This window comes from Marmota marmota, unplaced genomic scaffold, assembly GCF_001458135.2.
Source record: "Marmota marmota marmota unplaced genomic scaffold, marMar, whole genome shotgun sequence".
Taxonomy (NCBI): Eukaryota; Metazoa; Chordata; class Mammalia; order Rodentia; family Sciuridae; genus Marmota; species Marmota marmota.
The window spans coordinates 13,033,387-13,054,021 of record NW_025999880.1 but is presented as its reverse complement, the minus strand read 5'-3'; the positions used below and the strand labels follow the sequence as shown (position 1 = coordinate 13,054,021).

At 48.4% G+C, this 20,635-nt stretch overlaps 1 protein-coding gene and 1 long non-coding RNA gene across 8 annotated transcripts in view; one reads left to right on the top strand and one right to left on the bottom strand.

Annotated features, from left to right (window-relative positions):
- Nucleotides 1-20,635, bottom strand: part of Hoxb3 (homeobox B3) — a 55,762-nt gene that overhangs the window by 5,238 nt on the left and 29,889 nt on the right. For 4 of the 7 annotated variants that reach the window (XM_048789639.1, XM_048789658.1, XM_015495532.2 and 1 more), the window contains exons 2-3: nt 19,797-19,972; nt 2,625-2,712 (exon numbers count right to left, since the gene is read on the bottom strand). The gene's annotated coding sequence lies outside the window, so the exon portion shown is untranslated. Of the gene's footprint in view, nt 1-949; nt 2,713-2,802; nt 2,829-10,179; nt 11,909-19,796; nt 19,973-20,635 lie in introns of those variants that run through there. The other 3 variants (XM_048789647.1, XM_048789653.1, XR_007342680.1) reach the window with 3 other exon arrangements.
- On the top strand, nt 2,904-19,797 carry LOC125612357. Its single transcript, XR_007342710.1, has 3 exons — nt 2,904-3,825; nt 17,839-18,048; nt 18,562-19,797. It is a non-coding gene; the product is annotated as an uncharacterized LOC125612357 (long non-coding RNA).

Here is a 20,635-nt window from a genome sequence, read left to right as displayed (position 1 = left end):
CTCTCTCTCTCTCTCTCTCTCTCTCTCTCTCTCTCTCTCTCTCTCACTCTCTCTCTCTCTCCCTTCCTCCCTCTCCCCCCAAGCCTCCCCCAACTCTGAGATAGAGTGGCTCTAGAAATGGGGCATTAGCAGACTCCAAAAAGCTCATGAATGCCTTCCTTGGAGCTGAGAGGCCTCTCTGCCTTCTGCCTTACCTCCATCTATATCCTTTCACTTAGGCAAAGTCTAGTCCAGAGGAAACCAAGGGATCTCCGACAAAGACCAGAGTAAGAAGCAAGTTGAGCAGGGAACCCTCTGTGAGATACCATTTTCTTCCCACCCTGCCCTTCACAAAGAGGACAACAGCCTGACCTAGAAAATCCTTGAAGATTTTAATCCCAAGAGCCAGCATAACTGAGTTCTTGCCATCCATGATCCTGTTGCAGGTACCACCACCTCCAGTTTTTGTCATTGCTCAATCAGGCCTAGGACCAGTGGCCAGCGGCCCCTGTGGAGCCTCCAAATGGAACAGGATTGTTTCAGTTTCCCAGACAGGGCCCTTTGGAGCTGTGACCATTTGGCCCAGGTCTCTCTCCCCACCCCTCTTTTTAAATCATCAGACAATTTTCCCCACCTTTTTCTTGAAAGTCTGTTTTCTTTGATTTCTCCAAAAGAAAATAAGGGGAAAAAAACTAAATTGTGCAACTGCCGGACTTTGCTACTTAGCTGGAAAACATGCTTTCTAAAAGAGAAAAATGTTTTGGAGAAAAAAAATACAAAGAGCAATTTGAACAATATTATTCTCTGGGTTGGAAACAGAGGGTACTCCTGTTACTGGGGTTCTTTGAAGTAAAAATAAAAATACAATCACTATTTAAATACAGCCTTTTAAAAATGTTCCAGGAAACTAAAGCCTAAAAGTGTGATAGGATTTTGTGTATTTGTTCTAAAGCTTCGGGCTTCTTTTCCCCCCCTTTCTGTCCAAATCCCTCACCACCACTTTTTATAAAACCTCCAGACTGATTCTCTCTTCTGTCACGTGTGTTTTGAAAACTTAAATCTCATTCAGCCTAGCTGATCAACTCCAAAAAAAACTAAAATTAGGAAAGTAAAATGAAAGGAGTGAAGGTGAAGGAAGTTCCTCCCACACATAAATCCCATTCTTAACGGTACAGATTTATACTCAAAAGAAAGCCGGTGTAGTCGTGAGTTCCGATTGGTTTCTGGGAAGAATCTGTTTCTGGAAATGCACATGGGTCTGCAAAGCAGCAGGTCCTTCCAAGGAGAACTGGAGTTCAATTGACCAGGCTGACCCAATCCCTTTATTATTATTACCATTATCCTCTGATGATTTAACCAAAATTAGCTTCGGAGCAGCCCTGGCTGAAGGGGGAATTAATTAACAGGCGTCAGTTGAGTTTGTTATTAATAGATAGAGAAGAGAATGAAATAAAAACGTTGGCGGGGGTTAGCTGGGTGGGCCCTGGCTTTATTTAGTCTAAATGATTGTTACAGCAATAATGATGATGATGATGATGATAATAATAATAAACAATAATTTGACTAGACGCCTGAGGCCGAAATTTCTGTTGCTCCCCCTGCAATAAACCCCAAACCATCGCAGGACGGAGGCCAGGCGAGTGTGGGAAGCGAAGGAGCCAGAGACGTAATAGGAAAGAATGGAGACTCCGCCGGCGGTGATACAAGGCCGGGAAGGTTTGTGCACCGGGATAGCCCCCGGCTGTCTCCGCCGCTGCTGCCACAACGGCTGGCGATGAGCTACCCGCCGCCTACGCTGGCCCAAGGAAGCAAAGAGAAAGCGATCGGGACACGAAAACGGTTAGCAGCCGACAGGTTACAAGCACACCGGGCCGGCTCGGCCGAGCCCTGCAGCGGCAAGTTTGGGCGCTGGAGGTAACCGAATTAAAAGGCGCCTTAGCAACTCTGCACCGGGACTTTGCCCAGCTGGGCTCCCAGCTGGAGGGCGCCGAGGCCTGGCTGACGGGACTGTGGGAAGAGGGAAGGTGCTGCGGGGATCTGAGATCTGGGATCCAGGAGAAGAGGGGGTGGGGAACAGCTCTACCCAGCCAAACACGTCTATTTCCCTTGCCTCCATGTTGGAAAAATTCAGGCTCCATATGGCTCCACGGAGGGGTGGGAGGGAGACGGTGGCTCCAGGCTTTCCCCCAGGGTCTCGCTGGAGAAGGGAGGTGAGCCCCACCAAAAAAAAAAAAAAAAAATCATCTTGCCAGGCGTACCCCAGGGAGAGCCAAGAAGGGTAACAATAGCTTGGTGAAGCCCCAGGAGAAACGACAGGCCACCTTTCAGGATTTAAAAAATAATAATAATGGAAGTAAAGAAAAGAAAATAAGAAAAGGCGAGAGAGAAAGGTTAGGCTCTTCTTAGCAACCGGGGGAAATTTCAGCCCTGGATCTGGCTGCTGGAAGAAAAGAGAGCAGAAAAAGAGAGAAGCAGGAAAGAAGAGGGAGAGGGAGAGAGAGAGAGAGAGAGTCAGTCGCTGCGTGGAAGGAAGCTTAAAGCTTGTGAACTCTTCTTGAACCGAGATTGGAGTCATATGGGCCATAAATCATTGAGACATACTCTCCGCCATTCACAAACTGATAGCCTATTTCAGTCCAGCTTACCTTAGCCACCGACGAGGGGAGAACAGGCAGACATAATATATATTCACATCGAGCCCCAGCGCGAGCGGCAGGCGAGAAATCTCCCCTCCTTGAAGGCAAAGGAAAAAAAGACCACTGTTTAAAGCTGCGTCGCCCCCCCTCCCCAAAGCCACCCGGCTGGGGAGCCCGAGGGGCAGACCGGCCAGAGGAGCCGCGCGGCGTCCGCTTCAATTCACTCGGCTTAGGAGCGGGGGTGCGCAGGAGGAGGGGGTGGGGGGAGCGGGGGGGAAAAAAAGTNCTCCCACTTTTCGCTTCTCCCTTCCACAACCTCTCTATTCCTTTCCCCTCAAATTTCTAGGCCCAGTCTCTAACAGGGGAGGGGGTAAAGCCAGACCTTCTTTTTAAAAATTACCCCTCCCCACTCCTTTTTTTTTTTTTTTTTTAGAACAGACAATAAGCGGTGAGTGACAATTTTAAAAACCCAGAACATCTTGCAGGGGGTGTGGGTTTGAGGAGAGAGTGACAAAAGAAGGACCCTGAAGTTTAGTTTGAACTCCAGACAGTGCCGCTGGCAGTAGAGGGGCTGTAAGAACTTCACAGAGAAGTTTCTGTTAGTATTCTCACCTCCAGAGAGGCAGAAGAGCTAAGAGGTGATAAGGACATTTGTACTTCTGAGAATATGAAAACTAGCAGGGCTTCATTTTAAATGTGCATGCAGAAGAGATGGAAGATGGTTTTTGTTATTATTCTGAGCAAACCTGTTTGTTTCTCTCCTCTCTCAGCTGTGCAAGATTTACGACTCTTGGCACAAGTGAGGAAGGCTACAAAAGCTAAAGTTTTCTTAGGGCGTGTTTGAGCAGGCCAGGAAAAGGCAAGGGGGGAGGCCTGTAGGAGGAAGACAGGAGCCAAAAATGTAGGTGTCTGCAGATTTGAGGCGGGGGTGGGGATGAACCATTCTCAGCCAAGGAAAAAGACTGAAAGCACTAGGACATTTCCCCAAGCAGGAGTGTTTGCAACTCTCTTTAACTGCTGACTCGGGGGGTTCGGGGATAAAATAGAGGGCAGGCAGTCTCTTCTACAAAGGCAGCCTCGGAAGCGGGTTCTCTCAACTTCGTGTAGACAGAGCCTGCCACCCTCCTGTGATTTCCTGGTTAAATACTTTTCTTTTGCCTTCTCTCATCTGGATGCACCAGGACAGGCGATGAGACTGGGAAAAACAAAGGTGAGAGATGACTTCCAGCTATTGTCTCCCCTCCAGGAGAGGGTAGCTATATCTGACTCTGCCAATGCTTCCCTCATACCCTCTTACTCCACACTCACAAGTTCTGCTTTATGGATGAGAAAGGGGTGGTCCCTAGACTCTGGTCCCCACTCTTTTTCAGGCCCTCCAAGTCAGGCCAGGTGGGATAGAGCAGCTAGTTTCCTAGGGCCCTGTGGAACAGGGAGAACCTGTGGGCCTCCCTACCCTCCAGCAACAGAGTCACTTTCAGAGCCCTCACTGTTTTGTCCTGAGGATCCTATAGCCTTCCTAGAGAGCTGGCGGCTTTCTAGAGCATTGGCAACTGGGAGTTAGGGTAAAATTGAGGGTGGGAGCCATTTTCTGTGTTCATATGGAGAAAATGCCCAAGCCTGATGAAGTACTGGGGTTCAAGCCAGGATGCCTCTAAGGAGACCTATTAGGGCTATCTGAGTATGTGGCTGCAAGAAACTGCTCTTAGATCTACAAATCGTGACTGGAGATCAGCACAGTTAGACAGCAAGTAACTTTGGGCCCTGGTGGGTCAGGGACTCAGGCCAAGGAGTAAGGGAACAAGTACTCTGGGATCTTTTCTCTTGCTCCCCCCCCCCAAAAAAAAAAAAAAAAAAAAGAATGTACTTCAGATCTTTCAGCTCTTCTAACAGGTATTACCACTGGCTAAAAAAAATCACTGTGGACTTGTGCTCCTGATTGTTCTCTGGACGGCACAGTTTTGCCTCAAGGAATAACAAGAGAGCCTGGAAGGCACCCAGCCAGCTGCGGCCAAGGAGAGGAGATGGGGCTTGGTGAAGAGCAAGCAGTAGGGCCTGGAGTTGCTCTGAGGGTGGAAACTGCAACAGTAGGAACCCTTCCCTTTCCAGCCTCCTCAACCCTTTGTGGTCCCTCTGGCAATGGGACATCCTAGGATGGGAGTGAAAAGGAGGACTGGGGAACAAGAAACAAACCCGGGGAAACTTTCAGAGGACAGACACCCCTAAATGCGGTAGGAGCTGGAGCAAGGGCTTCTAAATCAATTCTGCAGAATAGCACCCATTTGGAATGCTTGGGAGGCAATGAGATCCCAGTCTGGTTTCTTTCTTGCCTTTTTTCTTTCTTTCTCTGAGGTTTCCAACCAGCAGTTCAGTTGCCTCTGATTGGGGCTCGCTTGGAAGTTGGAGGGTGGATAGAGGAGGGAACACACAGCCCTCAGGGTACCCATTTCGTTGGAAGTGTGACTGCAGGTTAGGGACAAAGGTAGTAATGAGGAGCTTGGGGAGGGAAATTGGGGTAGGGAAACTCAAGATCTGAGGAAAGACAGTGGGGTCTGGGAAAAGAGGGGGAGGGAGGAGAGATTAGGGCAAAATAGAGACAGAGAAAAGGAGAATTATTTCTTTTTGGATTCAGGGAGGGAAACTTGGTAACTGTGTGTGTGTGAGAGAGAGAGAAAGTGGGGGGGGGTAGAAAGAGAGAGATTGGAAAAGAGAATTTGAGAGAAAGAATAATATAAACTAATAAAGGCACAAAATAATTAATGTAAAGATTAGGAAATGTGTCCACCATCATAGACATGCTTTCCTCTCCACAGAGCTTAGAGCGCTGGCTCTGGCACTCATGGGCCACTCAGTACCCAGTATTGGGAGACAGGCAGCTCTATGAACCCCTGTGAGCAATTGCTGGCTGCCAATCCTTATGAACCTGGATGGGATCATGCCTTTTTCCCTTATCCGCCCCCCCCACAAAAAAAATCCATCAAAAAGCTAACGAAAATTTTCTCAATAAGGGGTGGGGGGCTGGCTTCTTTAAAACTAGTTTCTGGTTTTATCCTTGGAGCGGCCAATGATTCTGCCCCTAGCTCAACAGCAGAAAACTCCTCAGGTCCATCCCCCAGCCTCCCAGCTCTCTGAAGCTGGACCTTGGAAGGCATTTAGCGATTTGCTTCTTGCTGACCCTATCCTGGTTCCTGTCCCACATTCTCTTCCAACTTCACTGGCCAACGTTGTGGCTATTGTGGAGTGGTATAAAGTTAACATACTCACCTAGTGATTTCTCTCTCTTAAATCTGAATAAAGATTTCAACACTGGGGATTGTAAAGGTAGGGGGATAGTGTTTGTCTCCCCAATCAACAGCTCCCTAAAATGAGAGTGGGAAGGAAAAAAGGGGCATCCAAAGGAGAAGATTTGGCACCTCCACCCAGGCCTCTGAGAGCTGCGCAGCAGTAGTGCACATCCAAGGCGGTAATGGGGGAAGGCCTCCACGGAGAAGAAAAAGTCAAGCTGTACCCCCCACCCTACCCCAAATATGGGTATGCTGCTCTCAGGCCAAGGCTGCAAGTTGGATCCAGGAAGAAACGGGATGGTGCAAAGGTCTGCCAGGTCTACTCAGTGACCACAGAGGACGCCTGAACATGTTAATGGGGGGGAAGGCACTGCCAGAGTGACATAGGAGTAGGCTGTCTCTTTGGTGGTGAAAGATCCCATTCTGAATCAGGGATCCCGCCTCATCTAGAAGCTCTGTCCAGGCCTGGCAAACCCCACCCCTCGGGAGTGAAGAAACAAAGCTGGGCGGGATTTTGAAGAGGGCAGAGGAGGAGAAACTGTGAATCTTGGACAGCTGAGAGTGGGGTGCTGGAGAGGGAGGGAGAAGCAAGCAAGAGAGGAGTAGGAGCCCCATACCCTGGGAGTGGCTGCACACTCTCTCCTGACAGATTGGATGTCTCTCTCCCAGTGACCTCTGTTTAGCAGACAATAACTCACTGGATTAATGACCAATCAGTGGAAGACCTCCAAATATAAAACTCCAAAGTCAGGATGGGACAGAACCAGAGTCTGGGCCTGCCGGCCCTTTTGTTATTTTCTCAAAAAAGGGTTTAGGGTGAAGCTTTGGGAAAGTGGATAATGTGGCCAAAGATAAATTTCTAAACATGACATTGTTGCTCATCTCCTTCTCTTCCCACTTCCTCTCCCAGAATTTATGTCCCAAATCACACTTCCCAAGACAGCCTGAAATCCTCCTGTCCCGTGCTGGCTTCCTTATATCCCTGATCCCATAAGAAATTTCCCTTCTTACAACCACGCAACTGAGAAAACAGTACTCTTTCAAATCTTGCCCCCCCCCGCCAAAGTTGGAGAATGAAATGGAAAATAAGAATAAGAATAAGGCTGAGGTTGTAGCTCAGTGGTAGAGTAACTGCCTAGTATGTGCAAAGCCCTGGGTTAAATTCTCAGCACAAATAATAATAATAATAATAATAATAATAAAATAGAGTAGGGGTCTTTCACTTGCAGGCTTTCTGTCCTGGTTGCCCTGAAAGGACACCTAGAATAGTGCTATAGCATCCTACATATACACCCCCTCCTACAAAGAGAAAGTCCAGAGGTCCAGAAGTCAAGGGAAAAGCTGTGGAGAGTGCACCTGCTGTCACAGAATCTAAACTCCGAAACCACAGTTCAGGCCCTAGGCTCTGGTAAGATAGGAGATACTCTAGCCTTCACCTAGTACCTAGCAGGGAGAGGGCCCTATTTGGTGAGGCTGAGCCCCTTCTTCATTAGACCCTTTCCAAATGTCAATCTCAGCACAACCCAGCTAGCTAGACTCTTTCTCCACTCCTTTCTATCACCGTTGCTCTTAGCCTTGACTCCTGTTGAAAATGAAGATACCTTCAGGAGGAGGGGCAGTCTAGATTTCAGTGGACTAGAGTCAGTCTGAGTAACCACTCACTGCTCTGGGATATAAGACTCTGAATGATGGAAAAAACATGCAGTAACTTCTATACCCAGATGCTTCCAGAACTCCAAGACATACAAGGAGTTTGCTCCTGAGCACTGTCACACAAAGGATGGATACATAGAGGTATTCAAGATCAGAACTGGAGAGAACTCAGGGAGTATCCAGTCCAACTCTGCCATTGCTACAGATAGGGAAACTGAGGCCCAGAGTGGGGAAGAAATTTGTCTAAAGTCACACTTGGGATAGCTCCGAGTTCTAGGCATTCCAACTTAGCTGTGTGATAGAAGACAGAACACTCCTAGAGCTTCATTGACCCCTTCTGTAAAGCCAAGGTATGCATATGGAATGAAGGGGTTGGGTTAAATGATCTCTAAGGTCCCCTTTGAACAGAATGTTAGTGATTCTCTATGTGATGATGTAAAAATGAATGACAATGAGCAGTAACAAACTGAATTCAGATAATAACCAGCACCATCATGATCAAATTCAGGATATTTCTCTTGGGATTTAAATGCTTACATCCCTACCACTGAGTACAAATGCCACTCTTGGTCCTCTCACCCCTACAGCGGTTCGGTTCATGCAGTGGGTTTTTACTGCTCTTCTGAGTAGGGGATGGGTTGTTTTCTATTCTCATTACCAAATCAAAAGTGTTATTTCTGGACACAGCAACGTGAGCAGTAAATAATTAATTTGTATATTAGAGAAGGAAGCCTTCAACCTGGCAATTTTTAACCAGGCATCAATACATCCATTGTACCAGCCTGGCCTTCTCACCCGACCCCCACATCTGTCCACACACCTACCAGCCTCTCCAACCCCACCCCCACAAGTTGGAGACCAGCATTTCTAGGATGGTCACAGGGTCCACAGAGCCAGAGTCTGCTCCCATTCCCAACAAAGTTCCTTCCGTTCTCTGCTGTGCTTTATCAGAAATTTGTCTGTGGGCAGCTGCCCCTTGCAGCTTGCTTTCTCTACCCCACCCCCAAAGATGTGCTGGGCTACTGGTCCCAGTTCTTAGCTCTTGGGAAACTGTAATCCACCGTCCCCAGCTCAAGATGCCCCAACAATGCAGCGAGTTTGCATTTCAAGAAACCCCCATTAATATCAATTTACTTCACTGAAACCTCGGGTTCTTCATCAAGTTGATGATTTATGATAAAATCAATTAAATTACAGCCACTTAGGGCCCAGCCGCTTCCTCTCAGATTTCATTGGTGCGGGGCCCAAGTGTCTGGTGGAAAAATGCAAGTTTAGCTGGAGGCGAGGAAAGATAATTCTGCGGCTGAGAAAATTTAATGCAAAACAATTTCCAGGCAAAGCCGGGCGTCTGGACAGAAATGCAGGAGCCTTTAGCTGGCCTGCGGAAATAACTATAATAACTATCTGGGGGTCAAAATGCTTTTCTCCCCACCCACACCATTCAGCATCGCTTCCTTATTTTGTTCCTCATTTCTGCCCTCCTCCCAAGCATAGACTTTGGGGGAATTGGGGTAGTAACGGTGGGACCGGGAACTGCCAGGGCCCAGCCTCAAATCAACACTCTCCCAATCTCCCTTAACACACTAGGCCTTTTTCTCCTCTTCCTCCCTCCTCCCACCCAATCTTGTTCACTAAGGCCTCAGTCTCCCACTGCAAAGTCACAGATCCAAAGGGAAGATCATTCTGTGTGGGCAGATAGCACCTACTAAAGGCAGAGGAGCAGGGGTCAGGGGCCAGGACAAGTGGGCTCTGCTACACGTGGCTTTGGGAGGATAGAAAACTCAGGCAGGAATGCGCAGTACCTCATGGACAAGGAAAGAGGCAGCAAATTATGCCTACAGCTACCCCCTCCCAGAGTACCAGGACCTGAGAACAGCCAGGCTCCCTCCTGGTTCCTGAAGTGTGTTGAGTCACAAATGTAGTCTCTAAATGCACCCAACAAACCCTAACCTTAAAGCACACATACACATCCCAACGTGTAGATACACTCCTACAATACACAAACACACAAAACCACATCCTCAATCTACAAAGGGACCATTCCCCCTATCTTGCCGCATCTGGAAAAATAAATTCCAGTGTATCATCCTGGCATCGCCTCCCACTCCAAGAAGGAATTCTCCCGCTTCTGCTCCGTTTGGTTTTGAGTTTCTAGAGCAGGCAGATAGTAAACACAGCTTCTCTGAAGTCATAAATCACCCCCTCTCCTACCTTCCCAGCTTAACACCTTGCATCAGCGCAACGCCTTGTAATTTCAGCTTCAAATAACCCCTGGGTGCTAAAGGGCTGGGCAATGGTAGCAGCTGGACCATGGGAATAGAGCCCAGCCTTCCCTCTCAACAACCACAGCTCCCAATGCCTCTAGAATCTCCCACACCTTTCCTGAACAGGAGAGCTCCTCCACCCCAACCTGATCCAGTCCACACAGCCACAAGTACAGGGTCACATTCCTCCACACTAGCTCCACTCTGCCCCCCTCTACCTCTTCTCAGCCTCCATCTCCTTGTAAGTTGCTCTCATCTTTGTCTTCCATTCGGATCTCGGCCTGATTTCAGAGAGTCCTGGAAGTGAACACCTCTCTCTCCATCCCAGCCTGGCCACACGCTCCCGCCTGGGCACCTCACACTTACCTGTGTGGTCTCCGGCTAGGGCGCCTGCATCGGCAGACAGCCGGGCGCTGGGGGCGCGCGGGAGCCGACGGTCAGGCCCCAGTCCCCCGGCCCTGGCTGGGGCTCCGCCGCCTTAGCCGACCGCATCCTGGTCACTCCAGCCCTGGCAACCCCGAGAGCGTCCGGCCCAGCTGGGGGAGAGGCCCGGATGCGAGTGCCCCTACCCCACCTCCGCCCCGCCCCCGCCCCCGGCTTTGTTTGGCCTCTGCGGCCGCAGGGCCCGCAGGATCCTGCGCTCGGGCTGCGGCCACTAGGCGCCCTTTTCTTCAGAAGCCTGAGATCATACTCCACCAGGGCCCGCGTCAGGCTGCGGGAGCCTGGACCAGTCTGGCACCGAGCTGGGCTCCAGCTATGAGAGCCCGCCAAGTTGCCAGGCGAGAGGATCGGCAACTGACAGGGGCATGGCGAGCGCAGGGGCATGGCGAGCGCAGGGGCGCGGGGGGCGCCATGGCGGAAGGCGGGCGCACCGGCGGCTCTTCAATGTCACCAGCAAAATGGGTTCCATATGTCCGACCCAGCAGAGAAGTGAGGGAAAGACAGACAGTTGGGGCAGGGCAGGAGGGGGTGGGGGCCTCGACGGAGGGTGCAGAGAAATGGTGAGGAGGTAATGGGAAGGATCGGAGAGCAAGAAAGGATTGTATATTCCATTTCCCTCGAGTTTTCTAAAGCTGCTTAAGCCGGTAGGAACTTTGTCTTTTTCCTTCTCTTTCCTGAAACACCGGGGAGGAAGGAGATTAGTAAAGGAAGCATCCGTTTGTTAATCTGGGGATTTGAGCGGGGAAATGTGAATTGTAGGTGAAAGTTCTTAGGCGGCAGTAAGAGCAACTCCTTTTCCCAGGTCCCCAAAGAGAGAAAGAAGAGACCAAGCCTACAAGGAAGGGTTCCACAGTTCTCCAGGTGTGAGAGACTGACCCCAATCCTCGCCCCAGGATGGCATTTGTGTTGGGAGGTCCCAGTGATAAAGTTACTGGTGGTGGAGGAGGAGACTGAAGTGTCCAAAACATCTTGGTCATTCCCTAGCACTTCAGTTCCTACCCCAGCTGATTTAGCACCCACTAAGGCCTATTCTAAAGACAGTTGCTTCTGAGATAGCCTCAACTTTCCACAGCTTCCTGTAAAGAAAGCTATATGTACTAGGAGGAAAAAAAAATTGCACTTGGATTCTGGAGGAGCTTCCCTGTACCTTTGCGTCCAGAAGGGACTGGGCTCTTTCTCTGAGTTTACACCTCCATTTCTGTTCTCTCCCCTTTTTCTAACCCTCTCTGTTGTCTCTGTCCCTCACAGCCCCTTTGTCTTTTCACACCGCCTCTCTCTGCATCTTAAATGAATTTGAATTGAGCCTCAGGAAAGACTCACAAATGTCTCCAGAAATCACTTCTGGGTTCACTCATCAGATGAAGCTACCTTTTTCCTTCTCCTTGCCTTGAGTCCCTTTCCTCTGTGGGATCTTATTCTAGAGAGAAGGGGCAAATCATCGAACAGCTGCCTTTCTGTTCCTCTTCTTTCACTTAACTCTGTGTGCATGTGGATGTGTGTGTGTGTTTGTGTGTGTGTTTGTGTGTGTGTGTGTACCGAGCGCGCGTGCTTATGCCCATCAGAGTTGTGGGTCCTTCTCCAGCATGGCCTCCCTTCCCCTCTGAATGCCCTTTGTCTTCACTCCCCTATCACCTTCTCCTTGAGCTCAGCCTTGACTTCCCACCCCAGAAAGGGAGCCTGCTGCTTGTTCTCTCTCTGGGTCCCTCTCCTCCCCCCCCCCATCCAACACCTCTGGTCATTAAAGCCTTAGCAGACTGACTTCTTAAATGAATAAGGATAGTCACAACAATTATACAGATAAAGAGGACCCCAGCAGAGACTGAGGAGAAGATGGGGTCAGCAGCTTTCCTACAGCCCCATCTACCAAAGGCATTCTACACCATTCCCTGAACAACAAAAAAGCAGAGGGGTGGGGGTGCAGAACTGCCAAGAGTCAGAGTTCTTCATGGCTAAATAAACCCAGTGCATGAACATACACACACAGCAACAAAGTCTTTCAAACTTGCTGATTTGGGAGGTAGGCCTAGGTGCCTGGATGGAGGGTATCAGGCCTCACATAGCGGGATTTAGCAGAGATCAGTGACTGAAAGATAATGGTGGCAAGGGATGGTCTCCCTGCTTTGTCTCCTGGGGAAGTCTGTGTTCCAGCTGGGGGAAAGGAGGGGGAAGGGTATCAATGCCACCTCCCTTCCCCAGGGCCAGAAGAGACAAAGACCTGAAGGGAGCTGAGAGAATAAAGAGGATAAACTGTGTGGAGAGGAGGGTGACAGACCTCCACATCACTGGTAAAGGTAGCAGAGGAGGGGAGGTAGGAAAGGGGTTGGGGAGGAGGAGTTAGAATCATGCACGTAAGGGCCTCCAGCACTGGCTCCCAACAATCTCCTAGCTATACCCTGGCCCAAAGAGTTGTTCCTCCAGCTCCCCTTTTGTTCCCCATCTTCTAAAGCAGACTGAATTCAGAAACCAATACAAGGAATTCTATTCCCTCCCTTCTTCATGTCCCTCCTTCTTTCCAAGGAAGAGGTGATATTTCCCCTTTTCTCAGAGACTCCAAGGTTTTGACCTAAATTCTGAAACACTAGTTGGGGGTAACATACCCTCTTCACTTTTGTACATATGCACACACCACACTTCCCAGGTGAGGGAGTAGAAATGCCTCCCACACTGAGTGTATGGGAGATTCTCCAATATTCAATGGTGAGTGGGGAATGAGACCAAAAGGCTTGGAGCCCCTACTCCCAGGTCTCTTAGATGCCTTACCCAGCACCTCCCATCTTACAACCTCTAGCACTGTCAAGACTGCCCCTGAATCAAAACTCTCCCCAATTATTTTAATCCAGGATAGGCAGTGCCCCTATCCATCTAGCCTGGGCTCTTTGCCTTCTCATTCTTCTTCTCAAATCCTTTTCAACCCAGACTCCTAAATTAAGAGGCTTCACCCACCATCCACCTGAAAATCTCCTGTTAACCACTTTGGGGCTCAGCACCACCTTTGAGCAGAGTTAGAAGTGAGTTCCTGCATACTGTAAGGACTGGGGCCTAAGCTGCCACTCTAGGAGGCTGATGCCCTGAATAATTAACACCTAGGTATAATGACACTCTTAATTTTTCCTGCTCAAAGGTTTACACTAGTAGGCAGAGTTAAATATCACAGATAATAGTAGCTATAAAGTCAGCTGGCCTAGCTCCAGGCAGGGATGAACAGCCAGTAACTTGGATGGGTCTTGGCAAAGGCCCTGGTCCTCTACCCCCCATCCATCACAACTTTAGGGCACAGACACGATGTCCCCAGAAGTCACTTCTAAATTTGCTATTGACCAGCAGCCTCTTCCCTAATGGAGCAGGACTGTGACCTCCATGAAATCCTAGGGGAAAGTTACCAGTTTTCCCTTTCTCAATCTGTACCTCATTTGCTCTTTGGAAATGGGTTTAGATAGAGAAACAAACCCCATGTCCTCAAACATGCTCCAACTTTTCAGGACTACCTGATTCCTAGAACATTTCTTTCCTAAAAAAACTTAAGAGAACTTCAGCCCCAAACACACACACACACACACACACACACACACACACACACACACACAGTCTAACTGCTGAGGAAACTTTCTTTGTTTCAGGAGGTTGAAGGAAGGTTCCTGGGGTGTGAATTCATTTCCTTGTTTTGTTAGCCAGGAGGGTGGGGAGCCAAGCTTTCAGCTTCACTCCCTGCCCTTCATCCTTTGCCTGCCTTCATTGTCTCCTCCAATTTGAGTAGCTTATTCTCCAGCCTCAGCACCTCCAATACATATCAGACCCATAAATGCAGCTTTAATACTGTAGCTGAATCATTTCCATCCCCTTACAGTTGCAGAGGATTTCCATTGGGTCCCCATCGATTTCAAAAATCTTTGCCTTCAACTCCAGTAATTTCTTTCTCAGCCTCCACCTCTCTTGCCCCCCAGGCTACTTCTGTTTAAGAGTTGGGCTTGTTCACCCAGGGTCGAAGTTGGAGAAGCCAAACTCCTGAAGGGGAACTGCCTAAAAAAATAGAGCTCTGTTTGCTCCAGGAATGTTGCCACTATCAGGCTTACAAATGTAATTTTTATATTAGGTGGTGGTCTTTGACTGGGTTTATATGCCAATGAGGCATTTCTGGTTTACCAAATTTATACAAATCTTGCCTTAATTGATAATCACAGATGCTGTAATTTAAGACCTCCAGCTATAGAGCTTTCATATTAACTGCTGATCTATTACTGTAAATTGTCTGAAATAACCAACTCCTGGGAGCAGAGCAGAGAAGGAGGAAGTACCTCCGAGAGCGACTCTCTCCCAGCCCCAGAATCAGCCCAGCTTCCACATCATTTTCCATGAGAAATGATTTATCGAAGACATGGCCATAAACAACACAACTTGCTCACAAATACACACAGACGCACGCAAACACACACGCGCGCGCACACACACACACACACACACACACAAACGGCTGGCATGCCGGCTGAGAAGCTGACACCCATATTGCTATAAATCAAGAAAAAGGTTGGAGGAGAGGGAGAGAGGGAGCAAGGGAGAGAGAGAGAGAAAGAGAGAGAGAGAGATTCCTAAAATCTCTATGCAATGCCTCAATGGGTATAAACACACAGAGCACCGTGTGAAGAGAAATGGCAGGAAATGAAGATGGCTATTTGTCACATTTTACGACAATAACATTAATAACAAACAATAAATTTACATGGACATATAAGACGCGGTAGGTAGTGAGAAATCCCTTCTACTTACAATACCCCAGCCCGCGATGTGGCTCCGGCTGCGGGGCTGTTTTATTGCTGCCTCCCTTTCTCTCTCTCTCTCTCTTTCTCTCTCTCTCTCTCTCTCTCTCTCCCTCTCTCTCACCCTCTCTTTTTTTTCTCGGGGTACAGGCTTGTTTTTCAAAGGACAGTTGAATTGCACGTCAGAAACAGGGAGACCGATCCTGCGATTTTCCTGACGAATACATATCTATTCTGCAACCTCGGCATTAATTATTTAATGAATCACGTGACCAGGAGGGGGAAGGGGGTCTTTCGATTTCAGGCTCAAAGGACCACTATGACCTTCCCCTTCAGGAGGAGAATTTTTCCTGCAAAATAGGTTCCCCCCAACCCACCAATGGAATAGTAGTGAGGTTTCTCTCCCACACGCACATCTATACCTACTCTATCTACAGCTCTCTACATCCCCCCTACACTTACCCACAGCCCACCTCTCCTCTCTCCCTTCTTCTCTTGCTACTGCTTAGTTCGTTGAGGTACAGAAATAGTCTGCAGGGGCGCCAGGGGTGGGGGTGGGGTGGGCACAAAGCCCTTCTCCAAGCCCCTATTTTTTTCAGCTTCCAATTCTTCTTTCTGTATCCTTTAGGATTAAGATTCCCCTCTAACTTCACTCTGCCCTTTCCAGAGCTATTTATAAGTGAAATGTGCTCCCCCTCTTCCTAAATAATCAACAAGATTTCTAAAGGGACCAGCTTAAAAAGAAACACTTTGTAAGTCCTTGTTACATACGTATCAAGAGTGGGACTCCTGGCTTTAATTCTCTTTTTGATCTTTTGTGGTACCTTTGAAAGTGCAGGAAAGAGACTAGGTAAAGAGATGACTCTGGAGCTTCCAGAGTTGAGAATAACCGCAAGGGGGATGGTTTTCCCTTGTGTTGTTGCTACCACGGTGCACCAAATTCTACTCACTATTTGAAAATAGGCTTTAGAGACAAAGACCCAGGACTAAGGTTTCTACACAAAAGAAGTGGACAAGAAGCCTCTCCATATATAATGTTGAACCCTGTCTGAGTACCCCCCAACACAACAGTGAAGACAGCTGGAGATCTGAACAAGACAGGAAAGAGGGGGAAGGAAGGCTTTGAAGTTTCCTGGCAGCCCCAGGTCCCTATTTCCCAGGTGTTAGTACCCTGTGTTTCCAATCAGCAGACAATGGAGACTGAAAAATGAAGGGGGGCCTGGTGGGGGTTTAGGTGAATGTTAAAGGGTTGAACATGGGGTTGGGAGAAATCCATCCCCTAGGCCTAGGGAAAGAGGTATACAGACTCTTTTGTCTCAAATATAAACAAAATCAAAATTCTCCCAAAACTTCACAAGTTACAACCAGAATCCGAGAACAGGGTGGGTGTGAGTGTGAAGGGAAGCAGAAAAGGCATTCCTAAGGAGCCCCGCACTGCACATTCCCAGCCTTATCTAGCTTCAGCAGCTCTGGGGTTGCAGGACGGCAACCAGGGCCAGCAGGGCAGGCAGGGAATGGGAAGAACAAGCTCTAGGGTAGGGGAGCATGGGGCTGAGGGGCCTACACTGGTTTGTTTGGATGGGTCTGAACCAAAGGCAGCTCCTTGTAGGAGAAAGTACAGGATCTTGTTGGTGTAATAAACCCCAAAGAAACTGCCACCTGGGTGCTGGCATCAGAGGTTCCAGCTGTAGCGGCAGGGGGAGGGGGGCTCTGGAAAGACACTGGAATCCTGAGCAACCCCATGGGGTGGGGCGCCAGCAGGGCCCAGACTCTGTAGGGGGGTGGTCAGCTTTGATTGTCCAGATACAAAACAGACTGGTATTGAATTCGGCCCGTGGTCGGCCCTGCTCCTGATTCCTGCAAGGGCAACTCCCTGAAAGGCCTGGACTACAAACCCAATAAAAGTGGTTCCCCAAAGACGAACACTAAAGTCTAAAATAAAATAAAAATATGGTGGGAGAGGGGGAAGAGAGAGAATACAAATATGCCCGAGCATGGGAAGATAGCATTTTTAGACACTGAGAAATTATTTTTAAAGACAAGAAAAAGAACAGCAAAATAACACAGACACGAAGGCAGGCGGGGCAGGTTCTATTAAAATGCCCAAACTCTGTTCAGATCCTGGGAATGTCCACGTTCAAATAAACAAGCGCCCGAGCGCGAGCTGAGCGCTTTCTTGCTGCCGATAAAGCGAACGTTTAGACTGTGAGAAAGGCGAGATTGATTTACGAATCTGAACGCGCCGGTTTTATGGCTGATCACAAATCCGTCAGCGCTCAACTCACGCTGGGAAACTTCCCAACTCCGTTTTTTAACCAGACCCCCTCCCCAGCAGCTGCTTCTCAGGGAGACCCACCACTGGCGCTGTGGCCACCTCAGAGGGCTCTGGCAAGACCGGGCTGACCCTCTGCACAGGCTGGCAAGTAGGTAGGAGAAGGAGTGGGGGCGTCCCAGGGAACTGGGAAAAGAGGTCAAAAGATTAGGAGACCTCACTCTGGGTGGCCTCTAAAATTGTAGAAAGTGAACCCAGGCTGCTCTCAGCTCTGAAAAGGCCGAATGAGGGAAAGGGGAAATTTTGCAGTTTGGACCTGGGGGCTGAAACCCTTTAGCAACGGTTTTCCCCTGCCTTTTCATTTTGGTGAACCCCTAACCCTCACAGAGTAGAGAGCAGTTTGTAAAGTCCTAGTCCAAGGTTTCTTTGTCACTTAGGCCTATAGCGAGCCCACAATTGGTTATCTCCTCTTATGGGTAATAAGTATAAATCTCTGAGCCCCCAAATATTTTCAGTCCAGGAGTGACCCATCTTGCCTTTCTTCTCACCCTTTCCTTACAGAGGCTTCCAGTCTCTCCATTTTTGCTGCCCAGGCACAACGAAGAGAATATCAACCACTCTAGTTATTTCTTGCCTGAGACAACAGTCCCCCAAGTTACAAGAAATAATTTACAAAATGGAAACCAACATCCCAAGCACATCCCGGCAAGGTTCTCTCTCTCCTTTCTTAACCCAAAGAGCATTTCTTCTTCCCAGCCAGAATCAAGCTCAGTAAGTACCCCCTTCTACTCTCTCTCTTTTTCTTCCTCCTTCCCTCCCTCCCTAAGAGAATGACTTTAAAAGTAAAGCAAAGATACAGCAAATAGAATACAGATTTGGAAAGGCTCTATGTTCCAGGTTCACCTATTAGCAAAACTTCCACCACCTCTTAAAATTAAGTTTCTGCAGACTCTAGTTAATATAGCAAGCTGGCCTTGGAAAGTGGTCAAAGTGGGTGGGAAAGGGACCCTGCATAGCTGCAGTGGCATTGAGAATTAGGGGTAAAGGGTAAAAATGAGTAAAGATATAACTTCCTAAGCAAAAGAACCTCAACTTCAGAAAATGGGTTGAGAGGTTGTGGATTTGGATGTCAACCAGAAGGGGGGGGGTAAAAACAATGTGTGTGGTGGGAGCCTTCTCTTTCTCCTTATTACCCAAGGGCTTATTCCTCTGCCCTTTGGAGCACCAGGGTTTGAGTCTGTCCAAACTCTCATACATTGTATCCCTTTGTGTTTCTTCCCTCAGCTCCCTCCAAATGAAGTTGGAAAGGAGGAATGAACTGGACATGAGAAGGAGGTTGGATCCTAGTTTAGGGAAGGGGCTGTGTATAGACCAGTACCCTAATCCTCACCACTGCACTCTTGGAATGACATTTTTATTCCTTCTCTCTTTAATGGACAGCAATAGAAAAATAATCCAGAAATTCCAAGGTAGCAAAGAAGGTTTTGGGGCTAGAGGGGAATGGAGAGGATGGATTATATGACAGCTCAAGTACCACTCTCTGTGGAGGTGTGACTTTCCCTCCTGGGCAGGAGGCAAGAGCCAACACAATGTCCAGTCTCAGAGAGGTCAAGGGGCTTCCGAGGTCATTTTGTGGTTCTAATACTGAGCTAATCGCCTAGAAAACGTGGCCTCTCCATGAACTCTCTCTCCTGCCAGCCTCCCGCCTCCAAACCCTAAGTGAGGCCTCAGGGAAAAAGGGCCAGAACATTCAGGTCTGATGCAAAGCCCACTGATTCTCTCAGCCTGAGAAGCAGAGTCCCAGAGGAGAGAACAGAGCCCCCAAACCGAAAGAGCAAAAGGAAATCAAATTGAACACTGAGCTTCCAGGAAGAAGACCAGAGGAACAGAGCAGAAGAGGAATATTTCTGTCAGTGCATCTCACCTGTGAACTGAGCAATTTTTGACTCCAGAGAAAAGCACAGATTTGTCTAAAATCCCAAACTAGACACAAGAAGAAAACCAAGCACATCCACCTACACTAGCCCCAGGGCTGGGACATTCCATCCAAGAACTGGATTCCATTTTTCCAGGAGGCAGCAGTGACATCTTCGCTGGTAAACAGGCATGTAGAACAACAAGCCTCCAGTATAGACAGAATCCCAGGAATAGACTGCCACATGTGTACTTCGCTAGACACACAGGCACACATGCAGTCCTCCCCATGTCTGCCTGCATTTTTCAGAAACCAGAAAAGCACTTCTGAGCCGCCTCAAACAATCTCCTTCCCTGTAGTTTTTCAGGGGCCCTGACGTGTCTGCCAGCAAACACTCTCCAGGTGTCCAGCACACACCACACATCCACCCCTGCAAGCATCAGTCATCATAAAAGGCAGCGAACCTGCCCAAAGTGACCACCATAAAAATCCCCAGAAGATAGTTGAAAAAGAAAAAGGAGGCGAGAGAATATTTCTTCTTTTGCTTGTGAAACGAGCTCATAAAACGATCAAAATACGCCAGACCAGGCCGGGGCTTTGTTACCTTTGCGACTCTCGCCTCCTCTCGCCTGAGCTTCGCTGGTCCCATTCATGCCGAACGGCTTCTTCCAAACAGAGAAAAAAGTTTTCAACTTTATGGTTCCAAAATTTTTCCCCCTTGCAGATCGGGGAGAGATGGCTAACACTTTTTTCCCCCAACAGCCGGTCTGCGGAGATTTGCTGTTGAATAATAACAAAGGAGAGAGGATACGTATTTAAAGAAAAGAAGTGATTAATGGTTTTCTGTATAATTCTCACATTTTTCTTAGCTCTTGTCTACACAGAATGGCTGTGAACTTTAAGCTCCATAGAAATCTTTTTTTTTTTTTAATTCTATTCATACCTTCCAAGGAGAAGCTTTGATTTGGTTCTTTAGAGACATTCCTGGGGGGGGCGTAGGCTTTTTTAACAACTATTTCCCCCCTCAACTATGGGCCTCCCCATCCTCTTGTGGCTACAACATCACACCGCGGTGGACCGAAACAAAGCTGGCTCCCTCATACTCCTCCAGGTCCCGGGCGATTTTTTATAAATCTCCCGGCTGCATTTAAACCAGCAATTCACCGCCCTTTCCCTTTCCCAAACTGGGTACACCGGCCCTGTCCTTCCCGGCCCTACCCATTCTCCAACTACCCGAGCTGCAAGGAATGCAAAATAAATAACAATAAAACATATGGGTGGGGTTGGCGTTTTTTATTATTACTATTATTTTCTGAAAGGAGATGGGACCAAAAAAAAAAAAAAACGACTTTTAACTGCATATACTCTTGGTGCGTAGCCCTGAGCCTTTGGGAGGCAGAGTGGCTGTACCCTGGACCATCTTCGAACCAGAGACTATAAGAT